Source organism: Coregonus clupeaformis, unplaced genomic scaffold (genome assembly GCF_020615455.1).
Source record: "Coregonus clupeaformis isolate EN_2021a unplaced genomic scaffold, ASM2061545v1 scaf0246, whole genome shotgun sequence".
Lineage (NCBI taxonomy): Eukaryota > Metazoa > Chordata > Actinopteri > Salmoniformes > Salmonidae > Coregonus > Coregonus clupeaformis.
Window position 1 is genome coordinate 42501 of NW_025533701.1, and position 14985 is coordinate 57485.

The 14985-nt window shown below is 43.8% G+C and overlaps 1 pseudogene; it reads right to left on the reverse strand.

Moving 5' to 3' along the window:
- Window positions 1–14759, reverse strand: part of LOC123484253 — a 42252-nt pseudogene extending 27493 nt beyond the window's left edge.
- Window positions 14760–14985: the final 226 nt, after the last annotated feature.

Sequence of the window (14985 nt, forward strand, 5' to 3'; positions counted from 1 at the left end):
CTCTTCTTAAATAGGGGAGGGGGAGACAAAACAACACACAAGGAGAGAGAGTGAGATCTCGCCGCCGGTGGGAAAAACACCCACGCACACACACTGGGATTAGTACACCTCTGACCACGACTGCATTCCTGGAGAGCAAGAATGACATTATGCAGCAAAGAGGATTACACTTGTGGGAATTGGACATGAGCAGACTAGAATCACACCAAAAAAAGAGAAAGAAAGAGAGAGATTGAGCCAGTTTCTCCTTCTTCTCCTTCTTCTCCTTCTTTTTCTGACTTCTCCTCCCTTCAGCATTCCTTTGTGTCAGCGATGACATGAAATAGCGTCTCGGAGTCAGAGAGAGTAATCAGTCTGGATTCTGATACCCTCTGCCTGTATATCAAATCAAATCAAATCAAATTTTATTGGTCACATGCGCCGAATACAACAGGTGCAGACATTACAGTGAAATGCTTACTTACAGCCCTTAACCAACAGTGCATTTATTTTAAACAAAAAAGTAAGAATAAAACAACAACAAAAAAAGTGTTGAGAAAAAAAGAGCAGAAGTAAAATAAAGTGACAGTAGGGAGGCTATATATACAGTAAAATAAAGTGACAATAGGGAGGCTATATATACAGGGGGGTACCGTTGCATAGTCAATGTGCGGGGGCACCGGCTAGTTGAGGTAGTTGAGGTAATATGTACATGTGGGTAGAGTTAAAGTGACTATGCATAAATACTTAACAGAGTAGCAGCAGCGTAAAAAGGGTGGGGTGGGGGGCAGTGCAAATAGTCCGGGTAGCCATGATTAGCTGTTCAGGAGTCTTATGGCTTGGGGGTAGAAGCTGTTGAGAAGTCTTTTGGACCTAGACTTGGCACTCCGGTACCGCTTGCCGTGCGGTAGCAGAGAGAACAGTCTATGACTAGGGTGGCTGGAGTCTTTGACAATTTTGAGGGCCTTCCTCTGACACCGCCTGGTATAGAGGTCCTGGATGGCAGGGAGCTTTGCCCCAGTGATGTACTGGGCCGTACGCACTACCCTCTGTAGTGCCTTGCGGTCAGAGGCCAAGCAGTTGCCATACCAGGCGGTGATGCAACCAGTCAGGATGCTCTCGATGGTGCAGCTGTAGAATTTTTGAGATCTGAGGACCCATGCCAAATCTTTTTAGTCTCCTGAGGGGGAATAGGCTTTGTCGTGCCCTCTTCCACGACTGTCTTGGTGTGTTTGGACCATGATAGTTCGTTGGTGATGTGGACACCAAGGAACTTGAAGCTCTCAACCTGTTCCACTACAGCCCGTCGATGAGAATGGGGGCGTGCTCAGTCCTCTTTTTCCTGTAGTCCACAATCATCTCCTTTGTCTTGGTCACGTTGAGGGAGAGGTTGTTGTCCTGGCACCACACGGCCAGATCTCTGACCTCCTCCCCTATAGGCTGTCTCATCGTTGTCGGTGATCAGGCCTACCACTGTTGTGTCGTCGGCAAACTTAATGATGGTGTTGGAGTCGTGCCTGGCCATGCAGTCATGGGTGAACAGAGAGTACAGGAGGGGACTGAGCACGCACCCTGAGGGGCCCCCGTGTTGAGGATCAGTGTGGCAGATGTGTTGTTACCTACCCTTACCACCTGGGGCGGCCCGTCAGGAAGTCCAGGATCCAGTTGCAGAGGGAGGTGTTTAGTCCCAGGATCCTTAGCTTAGTGATGAGCTTAGAGGGCACTATGGTGTTGAATGCTGAGCTGTAGTCAATGAATAGCATTCTCACGTAGGTGTTCCTCTTGTCCAGGTGGGAAAGGGCAGTGTGGAGTGCGATGAGATTGCATCATCTGTGGATCTGTTGGGGCGGTATGCAAATTGGAGTGGGTCTAGGGTTTCTGGGATTATGCTGTTGATGTGAGCCATGACCAGTCTTTCAAAGCACTTCATGGCTACAGAGCGTCAGTGCTACGGGTCGGTAGTCATTTAGGCAGGTTATCTTAGAGTTCTTGGGTACGGGGACTATGGTGGTCTGCTTGAAACATGTTGGTATTACAGACTCAGTCAGGGACATGTTGAAAATGTCAGTGAAGACACTTGCCAGTTGGTCAGCACATGCTCGGAGTACACGTCCTGGTAATCCGTCTGGCCCTGCGGCCTTGTGAATGTTGACCTGCTTAAAAGTCTTCTCACATCGGCTACGGAGAGCGTGATCACATAGTCGTCCGGAACAGCTGGTGCTCTCATGCATGCTTCAGTGTTGCTTGCCTCGAGCGAGCATAGAAGTGGTTTAGCTCGTCTGGTAGGCTTGTGTCACTGGGCAGCTCGCGGCTGTGCTTCCCTTTGTAGTCTGTAATAGTTTTCAAGCCCTGCCACATCCGACGAGCGTCAGAGCCAGTGTAGTATGATTCAATCTTAGACCTGTATTGACTCTTTGCCTGTTTGATGGTTCGTCGGAGGTCATAAGCGGGATTTCTTATAAGCGTCGGGTTAGAGTCCCGTTCCTTGAAAGCGGCAGCTCTACCCTTTAGCTCAGTGCGGATGTTTCCTGTAATCCATGGCTTCTGGTTGGGGTATGTACGTACGGTCACTGTGGGGACAACATCATCGATGCACTTATTGATGAAGCCAGTGACTGATGTGGTGTACTCCTCAATGCTGTCTGAAGAATCCCGGAACATGTTCCAGTCTGTGCTAGCAAAACAGTCCTGTAGCTTAGCATCTGCGTCATCTGACCACTTTTTTATTAGCCAAATCACTGGTGCTTCCTGCTTCAGTTTTTGCTTATAAGCAGGAATCAGGAGGATAGAGTTATGGTCAGATTTGCCAAATGGAGGGCGAGGGAGAGCTTTGTATGCGTCTCTGTGTGTGGAGTAAAGGTGGTCTAGAGTTTTTCCCCTCTGGTTGCACATTTAACATGCTGGTAGAAATGAGGTAGAACGGATTTAAGTTTCCCTGCATTAAAGTCCCCGGCTACTAGGAGCGCTGCATCTGGATGAGCATTTTCCTGTTGATTAATGGCCTTGTACAACTCATTCAGTGCAATCTTAATGCCAGCATTGGTTTGTGGTGGTAAATAGACAGCTATGAAAAATATAGATGAAAACTCTCTTGGTAAATAGTGTGGTCTACAGCTTATCATGAGATACTCTACCTCAGGCGAGCAAAACCTAGAGACTTCCTTAGTATTTGATTTTGTGCACCAGCTGTTGTTTACAAATATACAGAGACCGCCACCCCTCGTCTTACCCGAGTCTGCCGTTCTGTCCTGCCGATGTAGCGTATAGCCTGCTAGCTGAATGTTGTCATTGTTGTCGTTCAGCCACGACTCCGTGAAACATAAGATATTACAGTCTTTAATGTCCCGTTGGTAGGATAACCGTAATCTTAAATCGTCCATTTTATTCTCAAAAGCGAGCGTTGGCTAATAGGATTGATGGGAGAGGCAGTTTACTCGTTCGCCGTCGGATCCTTACAAGGCACCCGGATCTGCGTCCACGATATCTCCGTCTCTTCCTCACGCGAATGACGGGGATCTGGGCCTTGTCGGGAGTCTGTAGAATATCCTTCGCGAACGCCTCGTTGAAGAAAAAGTTCTTCGTCAACGCGAGGTGAGTAATCGCTGTCCTGATATCCAGAAGCTCTCTTTGGTTATAAGAGACGATGGCAGAAACATTATGTACAAAATAAATTACAAATAACGCGGAAAAACACACATAATAGTACAATTGGTTAGAGGGCTGTAAAACGGCAGCCATCTTCTTCCGGCGCTGTATCTGGGGTTCAAAGTGTGTGTGTGTGTGCGTGTGTGCGTGTGCATTTGAGTGTGTGTGTGTGTGCGTGTGTGTGCTATTGAGAGTGTAGTGACTGGCTTGATTAACTCAACCAGTCAGTAATACCTGGTCTAACTACTTCCTTGCCAACTTGGTCCAGTCCAGGGCCTCTTGTCTGTCTGTCTGCCTTCCTTCCTTCCTTCCTTCCTTCCTTCCTTCCTTCCTTCCTTCCTTCCTTCCTTCCTTCCTTCCTTCCTTCCTTCCTTCCTTCCTTCCTTCCTTCCTTCCTTCCTTCCTTCCTTCCTTCCTGTCTGACTTTGTCTGTCTGTCTGCCTGCCTGTCTCTCTGCCTACCTGGTTACTTGCCTGTCTTTCTGCTTCCCTGCCTGCCTGTCTGCCTGTCTCTCTGTATACTGACCATTAGGTGACCTTGGGTGGAGGAGAAATGGGACAGACTACATGCTACATGGTAATTGAGCAATGCAAAGGCCTGGGTGACACAAGGCTAATTATATGATGACATGTAAAGTATCCTTTGTAATCCTGTGGCAGCTGAAGTGTTTGACTTTCAACTTTAAAAATATCTCCCCAACTAAACAGACAGCCAGAGAGAGAAACAGACAGACAGACAGACACAGAGAGATAGATAGACAGACAGACAGACAGACAGCTAGCTGTTGATTTTAAACAGGGTGTTTAACGTCATCTAACTACAGATGTTTGTGCCGGAGGTACAAGGCTGCTTCCAAATCTTATATTAGCTAATGCTCTCAGAATAGAAAGCGCTTATGATGACATGAAAGCCAAGCGGTACTCGGCTTGAGGTACGTGAAGCATAATATTTGGAGAGATGCCACCGCTGCTGGCTCGCTGACACGTATATGAGGGCGGAGAGAGAGCGATAGAGGAGAGAGAGAGAGAGAGAGAGAGAGAGAGAGAGAGAGAGAGAGAGAGATGTAGTGAGAGGGGGAGGGAGGGGGAGAAAATAAAGGGAAAGAGAGAAATAAATAAAGAGAGAAATGTAGAGAGAAAGAGAGAGACAGAGAGCGAAATAAATGGAGAGAGGAGGTCGCATAATTGTATAAAGAGGCTTGTCAACTCGATTACAGATATATTTCTTTTGATGTTTGAAACTGTTACATGGCGCTCGCTCCCTCACAGGACCTTTTAATAGCATCTAAACAGCAAGAGACAAGGGGTTAATTGAAACCTCCCGTAGAAAATAATAATCTTATTAAAGGGATTTTGATCTGCGGGGAGTGACGGAGCGAGGGGGAGTGTGTGTCTAGCACACCGTCTCAGTGCTAACTGGATTATCTTGGTAATGAGTTTGATTTGGTGTGATACAGCATCAGTACCCATCTGGCCCCGACACCATGGCCCCACCATGACAAGATGTTATTCTGTTAAAGGGGCAATCTGCGATTGATACTTCTGTAGTTTGAACTGCAGATTCCCCTTTAACACAGAAAGTCACGGCGTTCCTCAAAATAAAATCATTGACATTTCAAAACAAGCTGGACGTGATTTTGATCATTAATTGCGATAGAGCAAAATGCTGTTAACATTTGGTGTTATTGCAGGGGACGTTTGTTCCATGACACTGAATTAATAGCAATGTACAATTTATAACTTTAATCATAACACTAAGTTGCTGGAATAATTGCTCTCTAATACTAATAGATCATGGGTAGACATTGGTCTTGCCATTACAGTGGTACAGGGAACAATAGCAACACAATGTTATGTTCCTAACCAAGCTAGATTCTAGACAGAGACTTTAAAGTAAGAGAGAGAGAGAATTCTCCTCAACGATCACCTCTATGGTCCCGCTTGTTGCTGCTACTGTGTTGTGGTGTTTTAACACTGTTGTTAATCACAGTGCCTTGAGGGTCATTCATCTGTCCTCACCACTCAGTTACTGCGGAAGAGGAATGCCAAGCCCCGAGCATGCACCTTACTGCACTGTACTGTGTGTGTGTGTGTTTGTAGCTACTGCTTGTAAACATGTTTCTGTGTTTACAACCCCACATCACTATTTAAACCATTACAGTTCATGTCACCATCTAAGTGGGTGTCTAACCGAACATGAATTAAACATAAAATAGATCAAACGAGTATCGGCGAAAAGGAAAATTAATATTCACAGTGTGTCAACGACTGACATTAGAATGGCAAATCAATGGTTAAAAGCAAATCACTACTTTGAATGGAGAAAAAAAATCCAATCTATAGGTTTGAATAATTAATTCTGTTTCTACTGACGATGTGAGCCAACTTGGAATGATGCCCCTGAAGGTTATCTCTATTAGACATACATTATCTCTAAATGATCGATCGCTTGAAAAAAATCCCCAGATTGCCCCTTTAATGAGCTCTTCAGTCAGTGCTTGTCTAAGGCACTTAATTGCCAAATGAGTTCCATGCACACTTAAGCATTTGACATTATTTAAATGATAGTTTGTCAGACAAGTCTAATTTTATTATTGGTAAAAGACAACGTCCATCCTCGTCGAAATCTGAGTCAGGGAGGTGTTCATTAGAGCACGAAACGTTTTAAAACATTTTGCAGCGGAAAACGATTTTTTGGACCTGTCTAAGTAGTCCCTCCCAGTTTGAGTCTGTTATCTTCCTTTTAGTTACTAATGAGCATGACCCATGCTTGCTTATTTTCTAGCGACTACGTCAAAGTTTAGCCGTCTAGCCAATCTGCCTTGAGCCACCTTAGCCTGAGACATGTAGAATGACTCATTTCTACATTCCAGAAAGGATTTCAACCCCCCCCTCTCTCTCTCTCTCTCTCCTTGTTTTTAATTACATGCTATCCTATTCCTGTCTTAAGGCGTGAATTCCACAAGTAGTTTCAAGCCACTCAGATTTACCAGAAACTAACCCTCCCTGACTGAGGGGGTCATTCAATTCAATATTTTCAATCAAGTTTGATCTTTATCTCTGTTTCCCACACATGCACACACACACACACATACACACACACACACACACACACACACACGAGTAACACACAAAGGCACACACAGACAGAGACAGAGACAGACAGAGGCACATGCACACTCTCTCACTGTATTGTAACTCTCAGTAGGCTACTCATTGCGCTGCATTTTCAGCCTGCTCTCTGAGTTATCTCAGGACAGTAATTGAGATGTTATCTGCAGAGGGAGGTTGCACTCCAGGCATCACTCACTGTGTGTGTGTGTGTGTGTGTGTGTGTGTGTGTGTGTGTGTGTGTGTGTGTGTGTGTGTGTGTGTGTGGGCGGCACACAGCAGGCATTACCATTTGTGCTGATTCAGGCCTTTTTTCTACCACCCTCCCCTGTGTGATTATAGAATCTAACTACTATGGAGAGGCTAGCCTGCATCAGCTATGAATCAATGAATAAAAACGGCAACATTAATACGCCTGTTCCTGTTGCTATGTATATGTGCATTGTAGACAATAAACAATGATTACCATGCCATCGCTCAGGGCTGGTTGAAGTTTGACTTCCATTAGTTTCCTTTGGAAAATGTTAATGTCAGCAGGTCTGGATGGAGGTGGATGAAGGGGCCCTTGAAGCACTGAGTAAAGGCATGCTGGCTCAGATTAGAACGACCACTAACTCACTATGGCGCTCTCCCTCTCTCTCTCTCTCTCTCTCTCTCTCGGAGTATGAAAGGAACCGTATATTTTCACACAGAAGACACCAAATGGTCTATCCAATCTTAGTGTAGGGTGTAATCACAACGTCGTCAAGCGTCACAATGTCACGATCACAACGTCAACCCAGTTACTGGTCTTACCTTGGTTGCAGGTCTTCCCAGTGAAGCCGGGGTGACACTTGCACTTGCTGGGTCCGACGCAGTCTCCATGCTTACACCCGTGCTGGCACAGAGCTGTTTGGGGAGGATTCCCATAGATAGGAAAGAGGCAAGTGAGAAGAGCAATTTCCCGGCACACACTCAGAGCCTGTTTTCATAAAGCATCTCAGAGTAGGAGTGATGATCTAGGATCAGGTGCCCCCGTGTCTATGCAATCTTATTCATTATGATCTAAAAGGCAAAACTGATCGTAGATCAGCAATCTCAGACACTTTATGAATACAGGCCCTGGTCTCAGATCAGATATGAGAAAGCGTTTAATCCTGTCTGACTTGTTCAGTTCCTTGGTGTGTATTACTGTTGATCTACTTAAGTTTATTAGATTTTTTATCAAATAATTTAGCAAATATTTTCTTACTTACTTTAAAAAAAATGCATTGTTGGTTAAGGGCTTGTAAGTAAGCATTTCACTGTAAGGTCTACACCTGTTGTATTCGGCGCATGTGACAAATAACATTTTATTTAATTTGATTTGTTGATCTACCAAGTAGCACAATGCAAGCACAATGTGTGTCATACTTGTTGGGATTAGGAGCGATGGGAATTGTAGTTCAACAATGTCCAGAGATAACATTTTAATGTGAAACCATGTTTTCATATAACTTATAAACGGTATTACTGTACAGCACTGGCTCATTGGGAGGGAGAACCCCTTTTCCTTGTTGATTTTTATCCATTTCAAACCGTACAAGCCATAAGCTTGAACTTGGTGAGAGCACTGAAGTCTTGATTTTGGAAAATGGCTCAACACAACTAAACGACACGAATAGCCTAATACCTCACTATTAGCACGGCGTTAAAGCACACAAAAGCAAACGCTTGCCTTGAACATTATGTTCAGTATCAGGCAGTAGAAACAACATAAAACAGTGAATATTTTCTGCCTGCTGGTTGTCCATTGTGTGAAGTGTTGTTTAGGGCAGCTGAAGGCTTTAAGACTTGAGGGAATAGTAAAGCTTTACAGTATCTCTGTGTGTTCTGGTGTTGGAGACGGCTGCGTTCCAAATGCCACCCTATTCCCTACATAATGCACTACTTCTAACCAGAGCTCTATTGTACCCCCTTCCAAAGTAGTGCACTACATAGGGAATAGGGTGCCATTTGGGATGCAGAAACAGAGCTGGTGGCTTGCCCTGCTCTGCTTTCTGTTCTGTCTAACTGTGCTGCTCACTGTGTTCACTGCAGCATACTAACCGTGGCTGATATACAGGGGCCTCAGCCAACTGGTACTAATTTCCATTAAAAGCTTCATTAAGTCTGTCATAATAGGGACCAATCAGGCTCGTTAATTATTCCTACGGTGGGAGTTGGAGACGGGGGTGGGAGGTTATATGTGTTTGTGGCGGGCGGCGGGGTGAGTGTGCGTGTGCGCATCATGATTGGACACGTCTGGGTGAGCTCACTTATCTTGTCACAAGTTTGTTGTGCGCCTGATACCGTCATTATGTGGCTCCAGGTCATCTATAAATCACTGCTAGGCAAATCCCCGCCTTATCTTAGCTCATTGGTCACCATAGCAACACCCAGCCGTAGTATGCGCTCCAGCAGGTATATCTCACTGGTCATCCCCAAAGCCAACACCTCCTTTGGCCGCCATTCCTTCCAGTTCTCTGCTGCCAATGACTGGAACAAACTGCAAAAATCTCTGAAGCTGGAGACTCTTATCTCCCTCACTAACTTTAAGCATCAGTTGTCAGAGCAGCTTACCGATCACTGCACCTATACACAGCCCATCTGTAATTAGCCCACCCAACTACCTCATCCCCATATTGTTATTTATTTTGCTCATTTGCACCCCAGTATTTCTATTTGCACATCATCTTCTGCACATCTATCACTCCAGTGTTAATACTAAATTGTAATTATTTTGCACTATGGCCTATTTATTACCTTACCTCCATAACATACTACATTTGCACACACTGTATATAGATTTTCTATTGTGTTATTGACTGTACGTTTTGTTTATTCCATATGTAACTCTGTGTTGTTGTTGTTTTTATCACACTGCTTTGCTTTATCTTGGCCAGGTCGCAGTTGTAAATGAGAACTTGTTCTCAACTGGCCTACCTGGTTAAATAAAGTAAAAAAAATTAATGTGAAGTACAATGTAGAGGTGCAGTGGGAAACAGTGATATGGAGACTCAATATCATGACTGATGCTTAGTGGCAATAGACAATGGAACTGTACAGAGGGCTATGAGCATTGCTTAACTATAAAGATATAAGCAAGCATGAAGAGTTTAATTTTGGCACTGAAAGTACACCCTACAGATGTAGGATCTTAATTTGATCACTATTTTTTGCTGAGAATTTCCCTGCACAGCAGGAAATGTAAACTTGTAGTGTATTCAAGGTTTAAAAAGTATTCTAAAGTTAGTAATTTCCACTTTACATCTACATTTACATGTTAGTCATTTGCAGACGGTGTTATCAAGAGCGACTTACAAGAGCAATTAGGCCTAGCTCAAGGGCACATCGACAGTTTTCACCTTTTACATTTCAGACTTGATTTTCCTTAATAGAAAATGTATCAACCCCTACAAAAAAATGTATGTTCATCATAATCCACATCATAATTCACATTTCCTGTTGCTGAAGGATAACTTTCCTGCTGTAGCAAACTGCCTCAAATTAAGATCCTACATCTGTATATAGGTTACACAAAATGCCCATTCACAAAATGTCAATTGAAATCGAATTAGGTAGCTATATGAAGCGTATCATTGCGGCGGTTAAACCTTTGAGCATGGGGCATTGGAGTTGATAGAGGGATAGTGTTCATATTTCGGCTTGGAACATTGTTCATATTGAATTCACAAGCATTAGTGGGAATCCTTCACCTGGAGGAGATAGCATCGTCTAGTCTCATTCTACTTTATTAGAATGTGTAATCTAATAGAAAAAGACAGCGTTAGCCCACTTTCCAAACCTGGGATACACAGTATGAGGTAGGGTGTTAACGCGAGGATGCCGGTGAGCTGTGAAACCGCTAGGTTACGCCGCTGATTAAAAACAAAAAAAAGGGGTTGAGTTAATTTGGCGGGGGAGCTGACTCGGGGAAAGCGTGTAAAACTTAGTCCGTGGGACATTTGTTAGGTCAAGTACAAGTCCTTATCTGGTCAGCGATTCAGGCCGATTAAAGTCGATGAAATCATTTATTAATACAGCCCGACCGCGGTCACTGTCACGAGCTGTGAGGGTTTTATTTTACATTTTTTCCACAGAGGTATGAGGACAAGCATGCTCAGAAGTAACCCATCCCAAGCTGTTGGGTTCAGAGAAAGGTTGGTATTTTTAAATCTGCGGTGCGGCCCCGGGAAATACCCTGTGTTCATTAGACCACATCAAACGACATGAGGAACTAAAAATGGCCACCGCAACCGTAAGAGGAGCAACACATGGCCCATTTCAACGCGCTTCTCGTTCCCCGAATACCTACCGATGACACCCCTTCACACCAGTTTGCGTCAGGCATTCCTCTGGCCATCCATCCCTAGGGCCCATCTAAGAATCAGGACCCAAGTGTCGGTCTGGGCGTGAAGTCACGAGCTCTGCTGGTCAACTACTGCGTAGCAACCTAGTGGTGCCAAAAGCCCTGGTCTGCCCTAGAAAGCCAAAAAATGTACGGATGTTTTGGCCTCTAATATTAGTTTATTATGATCAAGTTCAATTCTGACGGTCGAACAAATCAAGATATTTAATTAAATAGTGATCCATTCTGACTACTACATTTGTCATCACACAAGACCAGGTGCTGACACAGACCAATCACGGGCCGGCAGGCTACAAGGAGGCTCACGCTCGGTTGAGTTGACTCTCTCAGGCAGGATTAAAAGCGACTACATCGACCACGATCCTTTGCTGAGTTACGGCCACTTTCACCATGATCCTTAGCGATTTCTTGGTGCCATTCAGCCCCTTTCAGCAATATGGCACGCTTCAAATTCATATACTTCCGGCTTCATGCGCCATTGGGAGTTTTCCATAGGAATACGTGGATGCCGTCAGCGCTATCACTATCTACTGGTTTTAATGTCTATGCTGAGGATGTTGGTCTACTTTTGGTCTCTGCGGGTCCTATCAGATGTTTGCGGTCTTCATTGGAATGAGGGAAGTATGCCCCAGCTAAATTTCGCTAACTACTGTAACTTGACAGTGTTTGGCAAAGACAGTTCAAATGTTAAGATACAGTATATGATATTGTCAAAATCGTTGTATTTGGGTAGAAGAAAAGCTGGATATTTTTATACTGTACCACTTGACATACAGTACCAGTCAAAAGTTTGGATACACCTACTCATTCCAGGGTTTTTCTTTATTTTTACTATTTTCTACATTGTAGAATAATGGTGAAGACATCAAAACTATGAAATAACACATATGGAATCATGTGTAACCTGTTGGCTGTTGGACCTGGACCTGCCGAGAACCCGGTTTGTGTACCGAACCCTGCTATCCTCGACCACGCCTGCGGCCTGGGCGGACCATGACAGAGAAACCAACATACAGTACCAGTCAAAAGTTTGGACACACCTACTAATTCAAGGGTTTTTCTAAATTTTTACTATTTTCTACATTGTAGAATAGTAGTGAAGACAACAAAACTATGAAATAACACATATGGAATCATGTAGTAACCAAAAAAGTGTTAAACGAATCAAAATATATTTATATTTGAGATTCTTCAAAGTAGCCACCCTTTGCCTTGATGACAGCTTTGCACACTCTTGACATTCTCTCAACCAGTTTCATGAGTTAGTCATCTGGAATGCATTTCAATTAACAGTTGTGCCTTGTTAAAAGTTAATTTGTGGAATTTCTTTCCTTCTTAATACGTTTGAGCAAATCAGTTGTGTTGTGACAAGGTAGGGGTGGTATACAGAAGATAGCCCTATTTGGTAAAATACCAAGTCCATATTATGGCAAGAACAGCTCAAATAAGCAAAGATAAATGACAGTCCATCATTACTTTAAGACATGAAGGTCAGTCAATACGGAACATTTCAAGAACTTTGAACGTTTCTTCAAGTGCAGTCGCAAAAACCATCAAGCGCTATGATGAAACTGGCTCTTATGAGGACCGCCACAGGAATGGAAGACCCAGAGTTACCTCTGCTGCAGAGGATAAGTTCATTAGAGTTACTAGCCTCAGAAATTGCAGCCCAAATAAATGTTTCACATAGTTCAAGTAACAGACACATCTCAACATCAACTGTTCAAAGGAGACTGTGTGAATCAGGCCTTCATGGTCAAATTGCTGCAAAGAAACCACTACTAAAGGACACCAATAATAAGAAGAGACTTGCTTGGACCAAGAAACACAAGCAATGGACATTAGACCGGTGGTAATCTGTCCTTTGGTCTGATGAGTCCAAATTTGAGAATGTTGGTTCTAACCGCCGTGTCTTTGTGAGACGCAGAGTAGGTGAACGGATGATCTCCACATTTGTGGTTCCCACCATTAAGCATGGAGGAGGAGGTGTGATGGTGTGGGGGTGCTTTGCTGGTGACAGTGATTTATTTAGAATTCAAGGCACACTTAACCAGCATGGCTACCACATCAATCTGCAGCGATACGCCATCCCATCTGGTTTGGACTTAGTGGGACTATGACCCAACACACCTCCAGGCTGTGTAAGGGCTATTTGACCAATAAGGAGAGTGATGGAGTGCTGCATCAGATGACCTGGCCTCCCACAATCACCCGACCTCAACCCAATTGAGATGGTTTGGGATAAGTTGGACCACAGAGTGAAGGAAAAGCAGCCAACAAGTGCTCAGCATATGTGGAAACTCCTTCAAGACTGTTGGAAAAGCATTCCAGGTGAAGCTGGTTGAGAGAATGCCAAGAGTGTGCAAAGCTGTTATCAAGGCAAAGGGTGGCTATTTGAAGAATCAAAAATATAAAATATATTTTGATTTGTTTAACACTTTTTTGATTACTACATGATTCCATATGTGTTATTTCATAGTTTTGATGTATTCACTATTATTCTACAATGTAGAAAATAGTAAAAATAAAGAAAAACCCTGGAACGCAGTGGTGTGTCCAAACTTTTGACTGGTACTGTACATGTAGCCCCCCCCCACCACATTGCTAGAAAAACATTTTAGCATTCCCCATCTTGACAGCAGAGTTCATTTCGTGCAATTCTACACATTTTGCCATGGGGCAGAGAGGAAAATTAGCTATTTTACAGCTAATTTCCTGTAATTCTACACATTTTGCCACAGGGTGGATTGAAATTGCATCCATTTTTAATATGATACAGTATCTGAGTGAGACTGAATAAGAAAATCAATGGGGGCCCCCTGGCCGGTAATTCGACCATGATTACTAAGTTTAGATAGCTAGCCGCTAGACTAACTTACCAATCTAAAATACTTTAGCTGACATGGCTAATTGAGTGACTGTCAGTGACTGACATAACAAGAGGAAAACTGCTGATGCACAACCACATTTTGTAATTGCACCTTGTGAATTCTACTATTTTAACGTGCAACAGTAAATCCCCCCCCCCAAAAAAATAAAAATAATAATCCTAACAATATATAATCCCTGATGTAGGCGTACCATTTTGAAGATTGGGAAGTAATCTACATTGAACCACAATTACTTTACATAGGCTCTTGGTTGATTAAGTTTTCATGTACTAACTAGACAGCTGTATATAGTTTCTATAAGGATATCAAACTGACAGGAAATGAATAACTAAACATTTAGTCATGCTGCTGGTGTGAACGGCAAACATCTCAGTCATGCTGCTGATGTGAACGCCAAACATCTCAGTCATGCTGCTGGTGTGAACGCATGCAAATGGTGGTGCGGCACCAGAGAGTGCAAAATGTTCACAGAGTTCTCAAGCCAGAAGGGGAGGAGATATGTCTTTGCCAAGAGGATGAGGGAGGGGGGAGGATGGGGGAGAAGGGGGGAGGTGACTATTAATAAGTCAGTGAAGTCAGGATTCAGACGATGTTTTTGCCTCACTGCCTTCAGGACCACATCTTGCCAATAATTATTTTAAAGAAATATGTGGAGCAGCTAACCTTGTGGCGGACACCTTATTCTCCCGACTACTCTGTGGGTTAGAGCGAAGACACCTGCTGCAAAACAAATGTGCAAACACAAAGAAAAGAACATTCCGGCAGGCGTTTTGTTTTGGTTGAATGAGAGAAAAGAAAGATGGCATGAGAGAGCCGGAGAGCCGAGCTCAGGTCGCTTTTTGACGAGTAGAGCATTCCTGAAATGATGCACACAGCATAGCAAACACCTAGGAGTCTCACACATTGCATGGTTACAACCACAGAGAATGGGCGTCGGATGTCACTTCCCCTTCGCAACATGCAATGTAGCTAGTAGCTACATCTTGAATAT